Below are 20866 nucleotides of genomic sequence, written 5' to 3' on the forward strand. Positions count from 1 at the left end.
CAATACGCTTGTACTGCATGCTTGCAACTTATACACTGTGAGGGATCCCTGGGTGCAACCTGGACTATAGGACCGCTGAGCCTTCCAAACCCACCAACCTGGGCTGCCTCTCACACTGTGATGCTGATGTCAAGCTACAAGCCTTCGACAGGCACTGCACTTACACAGCCATCCACAAGCAGGGTCACACCCAACTGAGTTACTTGAATGGTCTCCCAGCCACTCATGAACATCAGTAGGGAGGACTCCAGCCAATCCCCCAGCTTCCCCATCTGGCACCTTTGCACTGGTCAGAAGCCTGGCCACTGTAAGCTCATTACCTAGTTCGCCACTTCTTCAAAGAAAAGTGGACATGCGCCCGCCTTTGTAACCTGAACTGAGATTTCCCCATGCACTTCGCACTGTTTTAGGTAAAATATAGAACAGGTTTATTAACTACAGAAAGATAGATTTTAAGTGATTATAAGTTGCCAGCATAGAGATCAAAGTTGGTTACCTAAGAAACAAAAATAAATCTGTAGCCTAAATTCTAACTTAGACTAAGCAAGACTATGCAAGCAGTGTCTCACCCTAACAGATGGTACAAGCATGGGACCAAACGTCCCCAGTTCTAAGTCTTTTTCTTCTAGATCTTCTTCCAGGTGTTGAGATGTGAGGGCCAAGTGATGATGTCACTCTCCCTCTTTTATACCTCTTCCAGCAGCTAGAGAGATCCTTGCTGTGGCGTGGGGGTCAGGCAGTCCTCGCTGGTCAAGCAGGTTCCATTGCACATTAGCCTTCTCTAAGAAGTCTCTGGATACGATTGATCCCTATAAATATATCAGAGGGATAAATATCAGGGAGGGAGAGGAATTATTTAAGCTCAGTACCAAGGTGGACACAAGAACAAATGGATATAAACTGGCCATCAGGAAGTTTAGACTTGAAATTAGACAAAGATTTCTAACCATCAGAGGAGTGAAGACCTGGAACATTCTTCCAAGAGGAGCAGTGGGGTCAAAAGAGATATCTGGCTTCAAGACTCAGCTTGATAAGTGTATAGAGGGGATGGTATGATGAGATAGCCTAATTTGGGCAATTAATTGATCTTTGATTATTAGCAGTAAATATGCCCAATGGTCTGTGATGGGATGTTATATAGGATGGGATCTGAGTTACTACAGGGAATTCTTTCCTGGGTGTCTGGCTGGTGAGTCTTGCCCACATGATCAAGGTTTAGCTGATCGCCATATTTGGAGTCCGAAAGGAATTTTCCTCCAGGGCAGATTGGCAGAGGCCCTGGGGTTTTTCGCCTTCCTCTGCAGCATGGGGCACAGGTCACTTGGTCCTGCTAGTGAAGGCAGGGGACTCGACTTGATGACCCTTTTGGGTCCCTTCCAGTTCTATGAGATATGTATATCTCAATATATTATTATATTATATTGTTATTCTCTGCACCTTGAATTCTTTAAACTATGATTTGAGGACTTCAATAGCTCAGACATAAGTTAGGAGTTTGTTACAGGAGCGACTGAGGGAGATGTGGTCTGCGTTGTGCAGGAGGTCGGACTAGACGATCATAATGGTCCCTTCTGACCTTAAAGTCTATAGTGAATTCTTTCCTGATGTGCCGTCATCGCTATCTGGCCTCCTTTGTTGCAACTGAAAGGACGGCTGTGGGCATAATTCCGTAGCACATAGAGCAATAATTGCACGTATAAAGATAGCACATACAGTCCAACAGGATATTCATGTTCAACAGATCAATCATTTTAAAATGATACCTCACCAGGCATGCAATGTATAAAACAATCATATCACAGTGGTGAATATGGGGTTCCAGGATGCTACTTTGAGGTACAGATTGTCACACACAGCAAGCGCAGGGCAGTTAGGAATCTGGTTCAGAATTCCCTGTGTTTAGATACATTGGCAGCTTCTGAGGCCGTTGACGATGGTTTTGTTGACGAAGGATCCTGTTGGTTGACTCTTTCCTTTGGAGAGGACTTGGACTAATTTTGAGTAACTGCTCTTCTATCCAGGTGTTTGTGCAGGTTACTGTGCTTTGTATTTTAGAGTATGTTAAATCAGGGGTCCCCAGCATGGTGCCTGCGGGGGCATCTAAATGCTCCCGCGTCTTGGCTGGCGGTGGAGCATCTGCCAAAATGCCGCTGAATTTCTGCGGCGTTTCATTGGCGACGCCTCTCGATGACATCACTTGTCTGGGGAAGGAAGGAGTTGGGCCGGTAAACCCAGAGCCAGAAGATAGAGCTGAGAAGTAAGAAGATGTAGGAAGGAGTCCAGGGGAAGAGCAACATGGTCTGAGAGTGAGCAGGCCACCGTAGCTAGAGATACGATCCTTTGCAGAGGGCAGGCCTGGGTTCCACTACCAGCCCCAGGGAAGTGCATCAGAAGGCTACCTGAGATCGTTGGTATGGGAAGACTTTGATACCTCTGAAGGGGAAGACTTTAGTGACCTGGCCGGAGGCTCAAACCATGAGGTCAGAGTCCCCTGGGGGTCACAGGGAGAGAGAAAGAGATGACAGGGCATGCAGCAAGGGGATGTCAGATCTGAGTGGAGCTAACCCCAGAGATGGCCACAAGGAGGGGTCCCCACAGTAAGTAGAGTGCCCTGTGACACATGATATCAGCTGATGTTACTATACAGTACGTGAAGAACCAGAAAGCCCAAATTATTAGTCTGGGTTTGGTCTATGCTAATGTCAGCAAAGATTTCTGCTGACCTTGAGAGACAGACGCTGAAACAAAGATGAAACTGTTTTGAAGGAAAGGGGGAAATAGACACATTAATAATCTAAAAAAATCAAACTGAGTAACTGTTAATGATGAAAAGTTTGTAATATGAGAACAACATAGAACGCAGCTCAGAGGAAAACATAACAGAAATTTATTTTTCAAAATCAATCAGGGGCTCAGACTGTTAGACTAATTATCTGCCCTTTGTTTTATATTAATTAAAGTCAATATATTAAGCCAAGGGAATTATTGGGCTGACATCTGTAATTTATGAAATAATGTAGCATTTTAAAAGCAAACAAACAAGAATGCCATATAGAGCACTCCTCAAATGTCTAAAAGCCACAACCATTATTGGTGGGACAGACAGATAACAAGGTTTTGGTTGCTTTCTTTTAATACTTTTGACAGTACTTGCCAGTACCTAAAGCTTTAATCTGCTGGTCCTTGAAAAATGTAATAGCATGACGACGTCTTCACCAAAAACCTTACAATATAATGTTCTGTGATCAAAGCCTGTCTAACCTCTGGAAAATGGATTTTGTCACCTCAGAATGCTTAAATACATTCACCGCTTTGTTCTGTCAGCTGTTAAGCACCGTGTATTTGCTGACTGTCATACAGATCCAACATCACTGAAGGCAATGGAGTTGTCCGGGCGGTTATATAGGGCATATTTGGCTGGGAAGATCTTCATTATTGTTGATGATGAAGTAAGAAAAGGAAAGAACTTTGCATGATTCAGACCCTAGTCCATTACAGAAATTAACCGAAGCGCAAAAAAGTGGTGCTGTTTAACAGTCATCTTTCAGAATGGAAACACATTTCCCTGATTTGGTCAGCCTTTGAAATGCTTTGATTTACTTAGCAGGGATTGGGGGGATTTTGTTATATAGCAGGAGGTTGCATTGTAAGGTCAACAGCTTGTTCCCTTTAGAGTTTTATTTTGTTTTGATGTATTAAAGTCATAGAATGTTAAGGCCAGAAAGGACCACTTTGATTCTCTTTCCAGTCTGATCACCTTCATTACACAGACCAGAGGACTTCGTTCAGTAATTCCTGCACTGAGGAATCACCGTTTTGATGACCGAAACCTGGGCGCTTGGCAGTAGATACCCATATAAATTAATTTAACAGCTCAGTGAAAATGCTGCCTGAGTCATTGAATGTACTATGTTTCCACATTTTTGAAAGCGAAGCACCTCCATTTCAGGAGAAGGACCCCCACACACACTCAGCTACAGCCTGTGCTGGTAAAGATTTGCCAACTTTTTAGAATTGAAATGAAATGTGTATTTTCAGACCTACCTTGAACGATCAGGCCCTTTTAAGGTGTCTCAAGTGAGACACAGTTGGAAAATTCCGACCTGTGATGTAAATGAGCTCTAGTGTACTTCCTAACCACCCTGACATGTAAAGGCAAAGAGCTTCCGTTATGATTTTTCTATCATCATAAGTCTGAGAATAGAAGACTAAAGGATCTATTGGGTCCTTGGCTGCTTTGGAAGCTCAGGCCATTCATGTAGGCACCTAAATGTGGATTTTGGAACCTACATTTAGGCGCTCATAAAATATTTGGTCAATGTCCTTGGTGCATATCCTGCTCATTACTTCAGTGTTTGTCTACCAACCAACCTTCATGCTCTCAAATTTGATCCCAACAATTGCAAAGCTTACCTGGCTGGATTTTAAGATAATGTGTATATTTATGGTAAAACCTCATTGCTTATGCCAGATTTACGCTATTGAAAGCTTGCCTGGGTATCTGTGGTGAGCACCATATTAGTCAGGACTGACCATGGGGCCTTTGGAGTGAAAAGCATGAGCTGCTATAGCTTGGTCTAAGGAGTTCACCCCTCTGTAGGTGGTTCACAGCCTCTGACAGACAGGGACATGTAACACGCACCGGTCAGTGGGGTTACAGACTCACAATGTAAGACTCCAACCCTGCAAACACTTATACCTCTGAGAACTTAGTAAGGCTCCTCGGGTAAATCAAGTCATTCCTGTGCATGACTATTTCTAGGGTTAGGGTCCAAGTTTCTCATCACTCCTGTCCAGGAGGGACCATTCCTTGGAGGAAGAAGATGGCTCATTTTCCATGACCATTCAGGTCTAGCCTGTGCTGAGCCTGCCTCCTAGCATCAATATTGGGGCTGGGTTTTGTGATGTGGACACTGGCCTGAGGCTACCAGCTCCCCTCCCTTCACTAACCGAACAGCCTACAGATAATGACATCCTCTGGCTGCATCCTGGGCTGAGTCGGGGGTCCCGGCTGCTTGCACAAGTGACTCCATTGCAATCAATGGGGTACTACTCCCATGAGGCAGGTAGAGTTGAGTTGGGACCTCATCTTGCTCAAAAGTACTTTTGATTTCAGTGAGAACAGCATTTCACTCCAGGCTCCATAGCCCATTTTCAGTCCCAGCCAGTCCCATCGTAAATCTGGTTTCACTATAGTACGTTAATATATTTTGTTTGGTCAGATCTGCACCTCGCATGTTTAAGTAGATTTGAATAAATTGGCTCCCTAGAAATTCTGTTTATTTCTCTAAGCGTGTTCCACAGTTGTTAAAGCCTTGACTAATCCAATTTTCCATAAGTCGGGGATATCAGATAGAACAGATCAACTTATTCTGGGGTTTTTTGTTTTTTTTTTCTTGGTAATGTTAAAAAGTATTATTTTACTTCGGGAACAAAATATGCGGCATAATTTACACCGGTGTTCATCAAGTTAAAAAAAATCAGGCAGCCAGATTTATTTTTTAATCAGTCAGCTCTGAAAAAGTGATGTAGAATTAGACACCCTGTGAACTGCTTCTTTGGTTTAATGTGTGGGCTTCGCTTCATTAGAGGATATAGAATAATCCACTGTCATTTTTGTTTTTATCGCATTAGTTTTTTTGGCAGAGAATTTATTCACTCTCCAATATACAGTTATTTATGTGCTAGCAACTCGCTTTTTTTCCATTCCCCGGAGAAAGCTCCATTAAAACTCTTAATGTGACATCACATATTTTTAGTAGACTCGAAAATAGTTACAATTTTAATTTAAATTGAAATGACTAAGTAACAGCCGGACAAATCAGTCTGAGATCCCTAGAGCTCTTAATTGTAATTCTCCATTGTTTCTATGCATACATTTTCTTTCCAAGTGCTCATTCTGAAACACTCGCTATTTTTTTGAATGTTCCATACTCACTTATTTAATATTTTTTATGGTTAACAACTTCATGATTAAACTCTGATGTTACATATAAATGGTGGAAACAATAAGCCCATTCAAGTGTTTGGAAAATAAAGTGTGTTTATATTTTAAGATGAGTTTAATTTAAGGAACTTGTAATTTTTGTTCTGTTTTTTTCAAAAGGCGGGGGGATGGTGGGAAGAAAAGCTATCCTAGCAAAAGAAATGTATCAGTGTATTGTGGGCTGTAGCAGCACAATTCCCACTGCTATAATGAAGAGCAGCATTTCCCCAGGATTGCCAACCGCAAGCATTGCAAAATTGTGAGATTGGCTGAAAAATCACCTGACTTTTTTCTTTAAATGAGCCTTGTGTGTGCTTGTGTATTATCTGCCTCCTGATTCCTAAGCTCTTCCAGAGAAGCTGCCTGCTCCCCGTTTGTGAATGTGATCATCTCAGATTCAAAACCCAACCTCCAGTGCACATTTAAAAAACTGTGCTGCTCACTGACTACTTAGCAGGGGGATCTACTCACCTCTCTGCACCTCATGGGTGGAGAGTTACCCTGTGGCTTTCCAGTTCCCCTTTCTTTATCATTATCCTTTCTTCCTCTGACAGAAAGCTTTCTGCCCACTCAAATTCTCCATCACGCTGTCCTTGCATTCCCTTTCTGTGCCATGTAGGCTCCTGTTCTTGGGTTCTCCCTCACTGCTAACCCACGCCTTTGCTTTCACCTCCTCAGGCTCTTCCTGCTGCACCTCTTTAATCTCCCTCCTGCATCCCCCCTTCCCCTGCACCTCCTCATGCTGCCTCCTGCTTCCCCCACTCTTCTGACTAATACATTCCTGTGTGGTTTCCTAACACACTCCTTGTCTCTACCACCCCCAGTCCTATTCCTGACCACACCACATTCTCCTGTGTGGTTTCCTAACACACTCCTTGTCCCATTCCTGACCACACCACATTCTCCTGGCCCCCACATCCTGACACAGGGACCACCATCTTCCCTGAGCACAGTCTTGCTTCAGCTCCATTGAAAACAATAAGAGACGGAAGCCATCTTTTACTAGGGGCAGGCAGGACCAGCGCAACCTATTAGGCGACCTAGGTGGTCGCCTAGGGCGCTGACATTTGGGGGGCGGTGACTGTGGTGGCCGAACATCTGGCTGCCGCGGTCAGCGGCGGTATTTCTGAGGCGGGAGCTTCCGCCACCTCTGTCAGGGGCGCCATTTTGGGGGCTGGACCTTCCACCCCCTAGGGCACCAAAAAGGCTGCTGGCACTCCTGGGGACAGGCTCACTTTCACCTGCAAAGGCTGTAGAAAAGTGGCAGCCATTTTGGTTGAGGGCAACCTGGGGTTTCACTTCCATTGACCAGAATGAGAGATGGGGACCATTTTGCATAAAGGCAAAATTTTCATGAGTGTGAGGTCAAAAAGCAGGAGATGATGAGAAGCCATGAAACCAAAACCAAATATCACAGGACTCACCATAAAACTGTGAAAAGTGGCAACTCTGGCTTCTTTGTGCTATACCTCAAGGGTTTATGGTTGCTCTGGGCACAGAACTGATACACACACTGGAGGCCAAAGTATGCTGTTCAAGTTGAAAGTAATGCATTTTCCCATTTTTGGATAAGCTTGCAAAAAAAATTAGACGTAAAGGTCCAATTCTGCAAGCCTGTTGACCAGGTACATTGAGGTTAAAACCACAACTTGCTCTGTTTGCATTAGCTTTTTAGTTATCTTGTTATCGTCTCACCTTCTTTTCTGATTGTCGACATGACTTCAGGCAGGCTCACCCTTAGCTACCCTCTCAATAGCTACATCAAGAGATTCTGCAATTGGTAATAGCTGTTTAATTAGTAAATCCATACTTCTGCCGTGGTTTGAGATTACCTTAGACTCCAGCTGTGGCAAGATATTTTAGCAAACGGGTGTGAAAGAACTAAGTGGCCTTACTGATAACTTTTGTAGAGGAATGCTTTCTCATGTTAAGCTAATCGGAACACAGTGTTAAAGTCAGCACAGAGTATTTTGGAGGGGCACTGACTTGTCTGGGGATAACAAAGGAAGAAATGAAACAGGAGTACTTGTGGCATACTTCATCGGATGCATAGATAGAACTTATAGTAAGGAGATATATATACATACACAGAACATGAAAAGGTGGGAGTTGTCCTACCAACTCCAAGAGGCTAATTAATTAAGATAAAAACTTTTGCAGTGATAATCAAGATGACCCATTACAGACTGTTGGACAAGAGGTGTGAGGATACTCAACATGAGGAAATAGATTCAATGTGTGTAATGACTCAGCCACTCCCATTCTCTATTCAAGCCTAAATTGCTGATGTCTAAGGAAGAAATGTCACGTTAATTAATTTGAAAGAGTTAATGTAACTTGTTAAGACTCCGTCACTTCTTTTCTGAAATAATCTGAACTGATTAGATAAAATGCAACAGTGGGAAGGCAAATTGCCTAATGTAAGTCCCAAGACTAGTTCAAAATAATTATTTTGTAATGAGTGTTTTAGTGAGGTGCAAAGCACAGTCATAAATACTTTTGTTTAGTATCAGAGGGTAAGCCGTGTTAGTCTGGGTCTGTAAAAGCAGCAAAGAATCCTGTGGCACCTTATAGACTAACAGACGTTTTGGAGCATGAGCTTTCTGCATCTGAGGAAGTGGGTATTCACCCACGAAAGCTCATGCTCCAAAACGTCTGTTAGTCTATAAGGTGCCACAGGATTCTTTGCTGCTTTTACTTTTGTTTAAATACACTTACAAATGGTGGTTTTCCTAATTGCATTTAGCAAATTCAATATTGAGATACCGTTGAGAAATGAACTGTCATGGTAATATGGATAGTAAATTGTCATATTTAGCTAGGAAAAAAACAAACCAGCCTGTCATTTCCTAAAGTCACTTATAACTGCGACAGTTCAGTTTGGATTTGATCCTTTCTGAAGTTATGGAAAAACAGGCTAATCTGCAGCTCAGAGAAAAGGGCCTGGGGGGGCTACCAGAGAAAGAATCTCTTCTGGTAGTTAGTGATCATTCAAGCTGCATGAGTCTCTTGGTAACTGACCTATAGTAACTCTGGTAAGGTTGACAATTCTACTGTAATTGATGCTTGAACTAGCAACTAATTTCATTACTTGTGGACAGCTGTTAGTCTGTAATTATACGATCACACATTCTGTCTCAAATGCATTGCTGTTATTTTATTTGTATTTCAGTAGCGGCTAGAAACACCAGCCTTGGGCTAGGTGCTCATTCTGCCAGGGGCTGAACAAACACATAACAAGCAGACAGCCTCTGCCCCGAATTGCTTATAAATCCAGCAATACTTTATTTCACAGCCTTACGCACTTCTGCGTGCCGGTGGGGCCACAGAACAGTATGTGGAAATCACGGCCAAGTACAGAGTAAAGCTGGCTTGAAGTACCACAGATGCATTACAAGAAAACTGTGGTGTCAGGGAGTAACAGGGAGATTGGCACTAATTCTACCTGTGTGTTCAGGTTTTCCTTGGAAATGTGGGACTAAACAGCCCAGGTGAAGCCCTGTCCAGAAGGGGCATGTAACTAGGTAGGGATCAGGGTCCCTTGAGTCCAGGCTGGAACTGGAAGCTTGCCTGTTATAAAAGGAGTTGCCTGCTCTCAGCCTAAGGAGTGTCTACACTGCAATCAGAGGTGTGACTGCAGGTGGTGTAGACATATCTGAGCTAGCTTTGACCTAGCTAGCCCAAATAACAAGAGCAGTGAATTCACCCACGTGGGACCCTGGGTACATACCTGAGCACAAACATGCCCCCTTCGAGGGAGTTGGGGTCAGGGTTCCCTCTACATTTTCCAATATGGAGGTGATATGTGACAGTGATGTGTGGGGCTGCTGGGTTTGGAGTGTGGGAGGGGGCTAGGGCAGAGGGTTGAGGTGCAGGGGGTGAGGGCTCTGGCTGGGGGTGTAGGCTCTGGGGTGGGGCTGGGGATGAGGGGCTTAGGACTGGGGCAGAAAGTTGGAGTGCAGGACGTGAGGGCTCCAGCTGGAGGTGCGGGATCTGGTGGGGGGCTGGGGATGAGGAGTTTGGGGTGCAGTGGGGCTTCCCGGGGCTACGGGGAGAGAAAGAGGACTTCTCCCAGCACTCTCTCCTCACAGCAGCACCTGGGCTGGGGGGAGAGGTGCTTGTTCCCTGGCTGGGACAGGTCTGGGCTTGGGCTGGCCTGGGCTGGGCTGGGCTGGGGGAGGGGTGCCTGTCTCCCCGGCTGTGGCAGGTTCAGGGCCAGGCTGGGTCAGGGCCAGGGAAGGGGTGCCTGTCCCCCAGCTGTGGCAGATCTGGGGCCAGGCTGGGTTGGAGTTGTGGGAGGGGCGCTGCAGCAGGTCTGGGGTTTGGGTAGAGACATCTTTCCCCACTGCAGCCCTGAGCGCCGCACTTAATCAGCAGCTGCGCAGCTGTGCAGCTTAGAGGGAACTTAGGTTGGGGTCACTGTAGGACCTGCAAGAGGGCTGTCCCCACCAGCCAGTAAAAAGGCCTGAGAGAGAGAGACCTACAGAGAGCAGGAAGCGCCAGGAAGTTCTCTGAGAGCAGCACAGACAGCATAAGCTCCAGCAAGGGGAAATGGATTGATTACGAAACGCTCATGATCAGCGAAAGAACCCAAGGCATGCTAGGTGGCCAAGCTAGCTTCATTCAAACAAGCTGGGAAAGGACTTTTTTTTTTCCCCTCCTGCAAAACATGCTGATAATTTAAAAAAAAAATATTTAATTTTCATCAAATTTGTTCAGGTTTTTCTCAAAGAAGAGATTTTTTTCAGCTTTTCAGTAAAACAAAACATTTTGACAAAGCCATTAATTTTTCTATGAAAATTTCACTTTTCCCCAAAAGCTGTTTTCTATTGCAAAAAAAAAAACCATTTTGATGGAAAACTTTCAACTTGCTCTCTTGCTTGTTTTCTGGATTTTGGCTTAATAAAGCAGACCTGAAGAGGGGAGAATTTAATTAAATCAGCTGTTATAAGGCATCTGTATACCTCTGAGGCCAAGAAGGAGGGGAAACTGAGGAACAGTTGCACAACCAGCCTGTAGAGGGAGTGGTACCCCATCACAGAGCGATGTATGGCTTTCCAAACAGAAGAGTTTCCACTGAAAGTTCATGAGCTCTTTCAACAGCTACATCACTAAAAATTGTGTTTCTTTCGTGCTTCATAATGCAAATATTCTTTTTAATTTGATTTGTAAAATTAAATATTTAGGAGTTTGAAATGCACCGTATTTAATGTAACTGTAGGGCAAAATGGTTTCAGTTTCGTTTCACGTGTGAAGTTAGCAATACATTGACCGTTCGAATCTGGGCTACACATAAAAACATTTTAATCTGAAAATAGTTTAGAGCAATGAAGTGGAAGTAAATGCAGTGGGGTAACTGTGCTAAGAGACTTTGAAGATAACTTACACAAACTATGTAAAATATACAGCTACAGAATGAAGGAAAAAATAAAACAAAAACTATTAGAATACCCACATTCTCGCTGCATCCTGATAGGGTTCTACTTCCAAGGAGCAGTTTGACCTGCAATGGATGAGTGATGCATGGTGTATCTGTGTGCAAAAGGGAGAGGAAAATTTTATCTACAGGTGCTGGGCCTGATCCAAAGGTTTTGTCTACACTGAATTCACAGACTTGTGCTAGCAGGGCATGAACTAGTGCACTAGGCATGGCAGTGTGGATGCACAAGTCTGCCTGCGCGGGCTGAGAGCCCGGCTGTGGTGTAGCCAGACTCTTACTGGGCATCAGTTGTGTCTGCCCACAGGTCCTGGGTGGAGACCAAACTAGAAGATGTAAGTTGTGCTTCCCTCAGGAATATTATCACTCAGAGCAGCATGTGCTTTGAGCTACGTGTAAGTACACAAAAACGTGATGATGTCACACAGATCACTGACCAGACCACAGAGCTCCAACTCTCTGGGTTCCCCCTGCTAGGCTAGGGGGTTTCAACCTCTCCCCAGGGCCTGCAGGGAAAACCAATCAGCCCAGGAGGAAACCCCCTTTGAGTGATTGTCTGCTCCTACCTCCTTGGAGAGGGCAGGCACTCAGAACTGTGTTGTGCAACAGGCCGCGCTCTCCCCTCTCTATCTTTGGAACCCCAGGCCTAAGGGAATATATGCAGAGACCCCCTACTTCACCTACCTCCCACACCAGGCCTGGGACGGGAAGCAGGGAGGAACAGGCCCTTCTGGGACTTCACCCCACCCTAGGTCCAGTAGTGGGGATGAAACCTGCCTGTATCTGCAGGAAGAGAGATGTGCTGGATTGCAGGGACCAGGAGGAGGTTGGCAGGAGCTGGGAGCCCTCTGCCATCAGAAGCAGAGTTTTATGCAAATACATATAATTTTATGCAAATTTAAAATCTATATTTTGGGTCACTATATGGCGACAGGTGTGTGAGGTCCAAGGCTGTAGGAAAATGTATGAGCTAGATTTCCAAAGTTAGGAGCAGGCACCTAATCTACATGCCCAAATCACATATTGTCCTGAACATGCTGCCGGGGAGGTGCTGGATAACCAGTCATGGACACATATGTCCGCCTGGCTTGGAGCTCCTTCCTACAAAGGTGTGGCGCAGCCTAGCCTAAGGCAGCAAAGCACTTAAGCACATGCTCAACGTTCAGCCTGTGAGCAGTCCCACTGGCTTCGCTGATGGTTTGCTACAAGGCATTACCCGGGTGACAATCATGGGCTCTGTGGACTTGGGCTTTACAAAGAGGGGGACAGGCTATGCGGACCCTTATACAGATGACCATGCTAGAACTGGCTGTCCCGGCTTTTAGACAAGCTCTTCTGCCCACTTCTGCATGCCACAGAGCCTGCCTGCATGGGGTGACTTCCATCTCCACATGAGTGTGTGGGAGGGATCAGGAAAAGCTGCAATGTCAGCCCCTAAGTGAGGAAACAGATGTCTTAGCCCACCTACTCCCATGGAAATCCCCTTGCACCAAGCCCAGCTACTTGGGCTCAGGTAGGGAAGAGGCAGATCTAGTCTTTGATACCACTGAAGCGTAGAAGCAGCATGTGATCACTTTCCCTTGGAGGTCCCTGTGAAGAATTGAAGGCATGTGCATTTAGGAAGACATTTGCCTTAGATGCCATCTTCTCTGTTGCCCTGAAATTCTGCTTCGCAACTTTTCTTTTTGTGTGCTGCAGCTTACCGATTTCAGCCCTACTGGGAGGGGTACAGAGAATGTCAACTCATCCTTTTCCTCTGCCTGCTTCTCTGAGTTTCTGCAATTGATTTTCAAACTTGTAGATGGATTGATGTCTGTTTGCCCCTTTCTGCTGTGTTCTCGAGCTGGAGGTAGGTACAAAAATGTGATCTTTGATGGCTGCATGGTTGGAGGAGCAATCCAAAGGATTTTTAGTGGGATCTAGTGAATCCGTTTATTTTGCTTTCATGTATCAACTGGCTGATGTGGGAAGCTATTTTCTGCTAAGAAACGTAAAAGGTGTATTACACCTCACACACAGTGTGACAAGGATGGTTAATGGGTTCTTGGTTCACAAAGGAGCATTGGTTAACCTAATACCTTGCACAGTCCATGATAAATTGATTAATTAGGGCTCAGGTGGTTCTACTCCAGGACACAGTGATCTCTGGATATCTGCCTCCATGCCAAGGTTTATTAAAAGGGGACAATCTTGCTTACTATGCAAAGTCCAGAAAGGAAGAAAAAAGGTTAATCAACAAATCATAATCATATAAATGAGCACAGGTTCCTTCTGAAAAGCAATTACTTCTCTGGCAATTTCATTCGACAATGGTAGGCCGTGCTCTTGAATCATGTTTCTAGCAGAGACGCAAACTGGCACCAAGATGGCCTCATTATGTCCTATCAAATGTAAACAAAGTACAAGAAAATGGCCAGACAGAAGGCTTTGCAAGGGACTGTTTTTTTACAAATACGATTTATGTTAATTTAATCTTGGAGCTTTAAGAATGTGCCTTATCAATAATTAGCAAAGATCTGTCTAATAGCGCCACCATCTCTTGCTTCAAAGGATTATTATCAGTACGTTGTATCCCAGCCTCATGCAATTTGGAAAGCTTTGAATATAATTTTTGATTGTAAGTAAATGCAGGTCCTTTGAGCCCAGGGCCTTCCTGCTGACGAGAGCTAGATGAAACTCTCAAAAATATCCAATCGAGGGAGGTTTTTTTCCCCTTAAAGTTTCAAATGTCTCCAAAAAAGGGGGGAGAAGGGCAGAAGAGGAAATTTCATGAAAAAAATGGTGACATTTCTGCCCCTTATTTTTCACCCAGCTCTACTCCATATTTTCAGACTTTTCCAAAGCCCTCAGCATCCTGAGGGAGTTAGATCTCTGTGATCGCAGCTTCGACATGGTGCTCGATGGAGCAGATGTGAAGACAGTGACAGAACTATCCTCCCCCCCCCCTTGATAGAACAGGTGATGGTAGCACTGGTGTGGCCAGGCAGAAGGCACCACAGGCACCAAGGGTCAGTGGGGTTAGGTCTCCTCCATGCCAGCCCGGGGACCATGCAGCACATGGGAGGAGGCACAGAGCACAGACCTCTGAGGGTACCTGAGGCAGCAAGTCTCAGAGCCTGGGTCTACACGCTTGGCTCATGGGGCTTGCCCTATGGGCCTAAAAATAGCCATGTAGACATTCTCGCTTGGGCTGCAGAATGGGGTGTGAAACCCAGTGAGGGGGATGGGTCTCAGAGCCCGGGGTCCAACCCGAGCAGGTGTATGTATACACTGCATATTTTTAGTGCCGTAGCGTGAGCCCCTCTAGCCCATGTCTGTACCCCCAGGCTCTGAGACTCGCTGGCCCGGGAGGGTTTGTGCAGTGGGTTTCTTAGGTTTGGGTAGGGGGAAAGTTTCCAGAACTAGGGGATGCAGATTGGGGGTTAGAGGGTGGAGCTATGGGGAGGAAGGGGGGAAGGGCTTTGAGCATGTGGCATGCAGTGGCTGGGACAAGTTTGAGGGTGGACCGGAGGAAACCAGGGACACGGGGAGCGAAAGGGGCAGCAAGGGTGGCAATCAAGGGGAAGAGGGCGAGTGAGGGTGGGAGTGGAGGTTGATTTCCTAGTGTGCGTGGATAAGGTTGTGTGGGCGGAGGGAAGACAGTGGCAGTTAGTGCCTGGGTGCTTTCGGTAATCCCACTAGATGCCTGTCTACACTGTTCAACACCTAAATACCTTTACAAATCTAGTCTTTGGCCACCAGTGCCTCAGTTCCCCCGTAACATGGGGATAATAATCCTGCGTGCCTTCCACCGCTCAGCTGTCTTGGCTGCTTAGATCTCTGGCTCTTTGGGGGAGTGACTGTCTCTTCACATGTGTATGCACAGCACCTAGCACATCGGGACCCTAGACACTAGTGTCAGGCAGCTAACAGGTAATGACAGTATTTCTCTAGGGCCCAGACTGCAGGTCACTGGGAACTACACAACCTGGTGGTGGTGACAGATATCTTCCCACACACACCCTCCCTCACACACACAATGGCCTTTCCTCTATTGAACGTGATCCACTTACACCACACGGCTTTTGTTTTCCCAGGCTTTAGCCATAGATTGTTTTCAGTCCAGTTCAGTGCTCTCCTCCTTATGTCACATTCAGTGCCTGGCTCTTCGTTCAGTTCAATAATAGCACCACTCTCCTGTTTAAAGGTCTTCTTGCTGTTGATCTGCATCAAGTATCTTTCTTGGATAATAGGACAGCCTGTCAAAACATAATTGAAGCTCTTGGGTCAGAGTATGAACAAACTAGTGTGGCTCCAATGAAAACTACACTGATTTACAGCAGCTGAGAACCTGGTCCTATAAGTGCAAGCGGAAATCTATTATTATTATTATTTGTATGTAGCACCTAAGAGCCTAGTCACAGACTGGGACCCCAATGTGCTAGGCGCTATACAAACACAGGACCAAATGATGGTCCCTGCCCCAAAGAGCTTACAATCCAAGTGATGTGCTCAGGGCCAGCACCAGGCACCAGCTAAAGAAGCAGGTGCTTGGGGCGGCCAATACCAAGGGGTGGCTCTCCGGCCACTATTGGGGCGGCACGTCTGGGTCTTCATCGCAATTTGTCAGCAGGTCCCTCAGTCCTCCTCAGAGCGAAGGACCTGCCACCGAATTGCCACCGAAGAGTGAAGCTGCACGATCGCGTTGCTGCGGCTTTTTTTCGTTTTTTTTTTTTTGCCGCTGGAGGCTTCAGAAAACCTGGAGCCGGCCCTGGGGGTGCTTATCTGGCCCCCGTTACTATGGTCTACAAGCATCTCACAGTCTTCAATGTATTTACATCCTCTCAGCACCCCTGGGAAGCAGGGGAGTGCTAGTATCCCTGTTTTACAGATGGGGAAAGGAGGCACACGGAGGCCAAGGGTAACATTTTCACAAGTGTCTACGTGTTTAGGGGCCCAAGGGGACATCAGAGGTGTGACCGCAGCATGTCTAGCCACCCTGAGCTAGTTTTGATGTAGCTAAGGAGACTAAGAATAGTAGTGGGGCCACAGTAGAACAGGTGGCTCAACCCAACTAATGGTGTTACACTGGCCTTCGTCCAGCGCAGTCCTGTGTCTGGGGCTTCTCCTGCTATAGGTGGTGACACCTCCCAGGGGACCCACTGCTCTTACAAACCGCTACTGCTGTTTGTTCTGCACTGGCCAGAGACACTTTGGGGGCATGAGTGTAAAGGCTCTGGGTGCTGGAAGGGCCGCCTGAGGCATTTTACTCTTTGCAGGTGCTTGATCCTAATCACTACTTTATTAGTGGCCATCTTTGTGCCTAAATAATAATAGTAAAAAATAGGTAAAGCAGCCGATAGATGCTTTTCTTTCTCTCCCTTTAGCCCTGCTCTTCTGACAGGTCTCACTAGGATGGACAAAACGAGCCATGAGCTTCACAATATGTCTCAGCTCTAACTACAAACTTAAAAGCAGGGTGACTTTTCTGAGCCAGTGTGGGAGGGATTCCTGTCTTGAAGCTAAGGCCCTGAGCTGGTGGCTAAGGCCCTGGAGCCCCGATCTTCAAAGATATTTAGGCACCTAACTCCCTTTGAGGATTAATTCTTGGCTCTGCAATGGACTTGCTATGTGACCTCAGGAGAGTCATTTAATCTCCCTATGCCCATCTGTAAAATGGAGATAATACAATAATTTCCCCAGCTTTGTCTGTCTTGTCCATTAACAGAGTAAATGAACAATTCCTGCCCTGGAGAGTTACAATATATTCATGCAGCGCCTCGCACCGTGGGACCCGCTTTCAATTCAGGCCTCTAGGGTGTTACACAAATACTACGTATCTGTGTACATGAGTATACCGCAAATATGAATTTAAAAAGTGTTTTCCTGTACATACACACTCACATATATCTGTAAATAATTTAATACATTTCACTGTAATTTTAAAAATGGTAAATATTCAATAAGAAATAGCTGTGTAAGTTTCACATTGGGTTGCTCTGAATGGATGTCCTAGGGCAGGGACAGTCAATTATTTTTTGCCAAGGTCCAAATTTCTTGGTCAAGGTCGAGGTGCAGACTCCAGAGAAAATATTTAAAAAAAAACCCCAACACTAATGATAATACTAAGTAAATAAAAAGTTGCCAGGGTCCATTCAAAAGCATTTGGCAGTCTGGATTTGACCTGCAGTCTGCCTATTGACCACGCCTTTTCTAGAGCTATAATGGATAGCAATCACCATAGAAGTATGAAAGGATTTAGTTTTAGAAATACCCAGCTAAAATCCTGGATGCAGAAATATTGTGAGACAGGGCAAGTTAGAGCATCTCTTATGTTTTGCTAAAGACTAATTGCACCAATGAGGCCAGTACAATTCAGATCTTAGGCAAAAGGCCAAATCTTCCACCTTCAATCCCTGACCAGACCTACGGAATATTCCTGTAGAATTGAACAGGGATGAAATCAACGCTGTTCTAAAGAAATTACTCTATAAACTCATAGAATGTAATAAAAATCATGTACTTGGAGTTTTTTAACCATTCTGTAGCAGGGATATAATTCTCTACATTCGCTATTCAAGTCTATGGGTTTATCATTCTCTATTAGTTCTATGGGACACTTCCATAATGGAAGGTCACTTTTCTCCAGCTGACTGTACTGCTTTTTGTACAACAAAGTACATTCAGAGGGTGACATTTGGTCTTCTGCAAAATAGAATGTTACTCTTGCCTTAAGACAGAGAGCAGCTAAAAATAAGTAAGCGAGATCAGACATTGCACTTATATATACTCTTTAATTGCTATAATAAAACTTTTACTTTATGGGGGTTTTGGAATTTTAATATTAGTGCGCACTGCTAATGCTTAATGCTAGTGATTAAGACAAGGGTTTATGATTTGCTAGCTGATATTTCAGTAGGGATTCATCACAAAACAATGTAGTGTTTCAGAGTTAATAAATATCAGTTTCCAGTGATTACAACAGCTATCATCTGTCTGTCTGTCTGTCTCTCTCTCTGTCTCTCTCTCACAAGCACACACAAACAAAAGGATAGGGCAGACTAGAGCTATTTTATACAGCTGATCATAGAATGTGGAGATTTTCCATTTCTTCTGGATGATCTGGACTGGAAGTTACCAGAAGCAGACACCACCTACATGCCCCTAAGGCAAAGTGTTGTAGGAGGAGCTGCCACTGCTCCAATGAAAAATTTCATTTCTTAATGGACATATCATTGTGAATGAGTCCAGGATCAAGTTTGCCTTTCCAGCTTAAGCCCACAGTAGCCGTTGTAATATAGATCTGATGCTAGACTCTGCCTGCTTTCCATTCCTTACCTCCAAAGACTCGTTTCTGGAAAATAAAACCGATCTTCCGAAACTATGTTTTCTCAACAGATTACTGAAAAACTTCCCTTCATGTACCCCTTCCCCAGCACCCCCAACAATTAAAAAAATGAATCAATAAAAGCAAGCTGGCCAGGCTGAATGGACTAATTTCCAAACGCAGGCTATCAAATCTCTGGCTGTACGTTGTTTTTAGTGCGTCGGAGTCTACTGGTGTTGGGTTGCTCATTCTCTCTCCCTGGCTTTAAGTCAGAATTCATTTTCTATCCCTGCTATCTGGTACACCTCATTTGTTACTATTCACCCAACACCATCTTGCTGCAGACACAGGATATTCGTTTCTGACTTATTACAGAGAGAAAAGAAACTTCCATTAATAGTTAAAAGTAAAGTATTCGAGCCGAGCCTTGCGCGGAGGTGATTGATGGGCTCCATTACACTCCATTAGATATTTTATTCTTGTTAAATGAAGAGCAGCCAACTTTGTCAAGTATTTTTAGTTCCCTCTGGTCTTATTGGCCCAATCTATTCTCAGGGATGTCCTGTAAATGGCCACATATGGCTTTGTGTCTGTTGGAGTGATGACAGTACAGCTGGCTTTCATTGCCCACCAATTTACTGGCGCCCCCTTTATTGTGAGTTTGACAGCGCCGGGGCGCTTTGTACAGCTAACAAAATATATCTATTTTCTAATTGTCTATTTATCACCTTCCAGGGATTTGTGGGCCTCTCGTCTGAAAGCAAAGGGGTCTGGCCTTGAACAATGATCCTTGTCAAGGTACTTGCTCACTTTAAATTAGGGTCTAGTTGCTAAATAACTAATTTAGGCCTGCTATCAAGCTGAAAAAGTGGGCATTCAGTGTAGAGTGCCAACTAGGGAATTGATTATGTCTTCTCTTAGTGTGCATGATAAAACTGCCAGACTTGACCACTCTTGAAGGCTGTAGGTAGTTCCCAGGAGGCAGGCGGCTTTTCATCATGGAGAATTAGCACAAGCTCTACCAAATAGGCTTCTCAGCGTGGCAGCTGAATCCCAAAGAGCCTCGCAACAGTGGAACTGGTTCAGTCTCAACCCGCTCATTGTTTGTTTGCATCCTTTTTCCCCCTCCCTCTCCCAGAGATGGCAGCGGATGCAGCTGTGTTTGCTGGAGGGGGTTGGGAAACATCAGGGAAATGGCTGTGTGGTTGCCACGATGGTCATTTTGGAATTTCAATTATTGGGGGCAGGCAGAACAGAGAGCGGACAGAAATAATTGGGAGTGAGGGATCCTAACTAGATGCACTGTTTGTACTGAGCCCTTGCTTGGTCCAGCATCTCAGCTCCCTGTAAAAGCATGTTTTCGGACTTCTCCATCTATGCTCCTTGCAATGCACTGGGGAATTAACACGGATAATTGGCACTCCTGCCATTGAAAAAAAGTCCCCCCTGCAGCCATGGGGAGCCTCCTCAACATGTACAGCCCAAGAGCAGAATTACAAGGAAACCGATGTTACAGCAGATCTTTTTGACCCTATGCCACCAAAATGGTACATTTGCAGCTGTCATTAGGTTGTAATTTCTTTTGGGCTCTGGCTATACCTCTTGCACAATCAAAAAAGTACCACACCCATCTGTGAAGCAATATAAATGTTTATTGATAATAGGGGGCTTGATTCTTCCCTACCCATGCTGAAGAGCACCTTACTCCCAGAGTAGTCCATTAGTGTTACTCAGGCTGAGCAAGGAAGCACAATCAGGACCATGAAGTACATGGTAACTCATCCATGCTTTTTGGTCATTTAGGCCCAGATCCAGAAAGATGTGTAGGTGCCAAATTCTCATTTAAATCGACATGAGTTAGCCACCTGAATACCTTTCGGCATCTGGGCCTTAGTTCTTTTTTTTATTAATGATAAACCAAGTTGTTAACAGGATGAGGGTTTTTTTGTCAGCTGTAACTGGGGGAAGAGCATAGAGGCAACATAGCTGATGGAGGATACAAATACTGTTTGGAAAATATCAGTGGTTTAGTTTTATAACTAGTTCATGCCTCTTGATCGTTCTCTTGTCAAACAGTTCAGCTCGTCATCTATGGCTACTTGTCATTTCAGATGTGCCCCAAGAAAGAAGGGGGCAC

Source organism: Gopherus evgoodei, chromosome 6 (assembly GCF_007399415.2).
Source record: "Gopherus evgoodei ecotype Sinaloan lineage chromosome 6, rGopEvg1_v1.p, whole genome shotgun sequence".
Lineage (NCBI taxonomy): Eukaryota > Metazoa > Chordata > Testudines > Testudinidae > Gopherus > Gopherus evgoodei.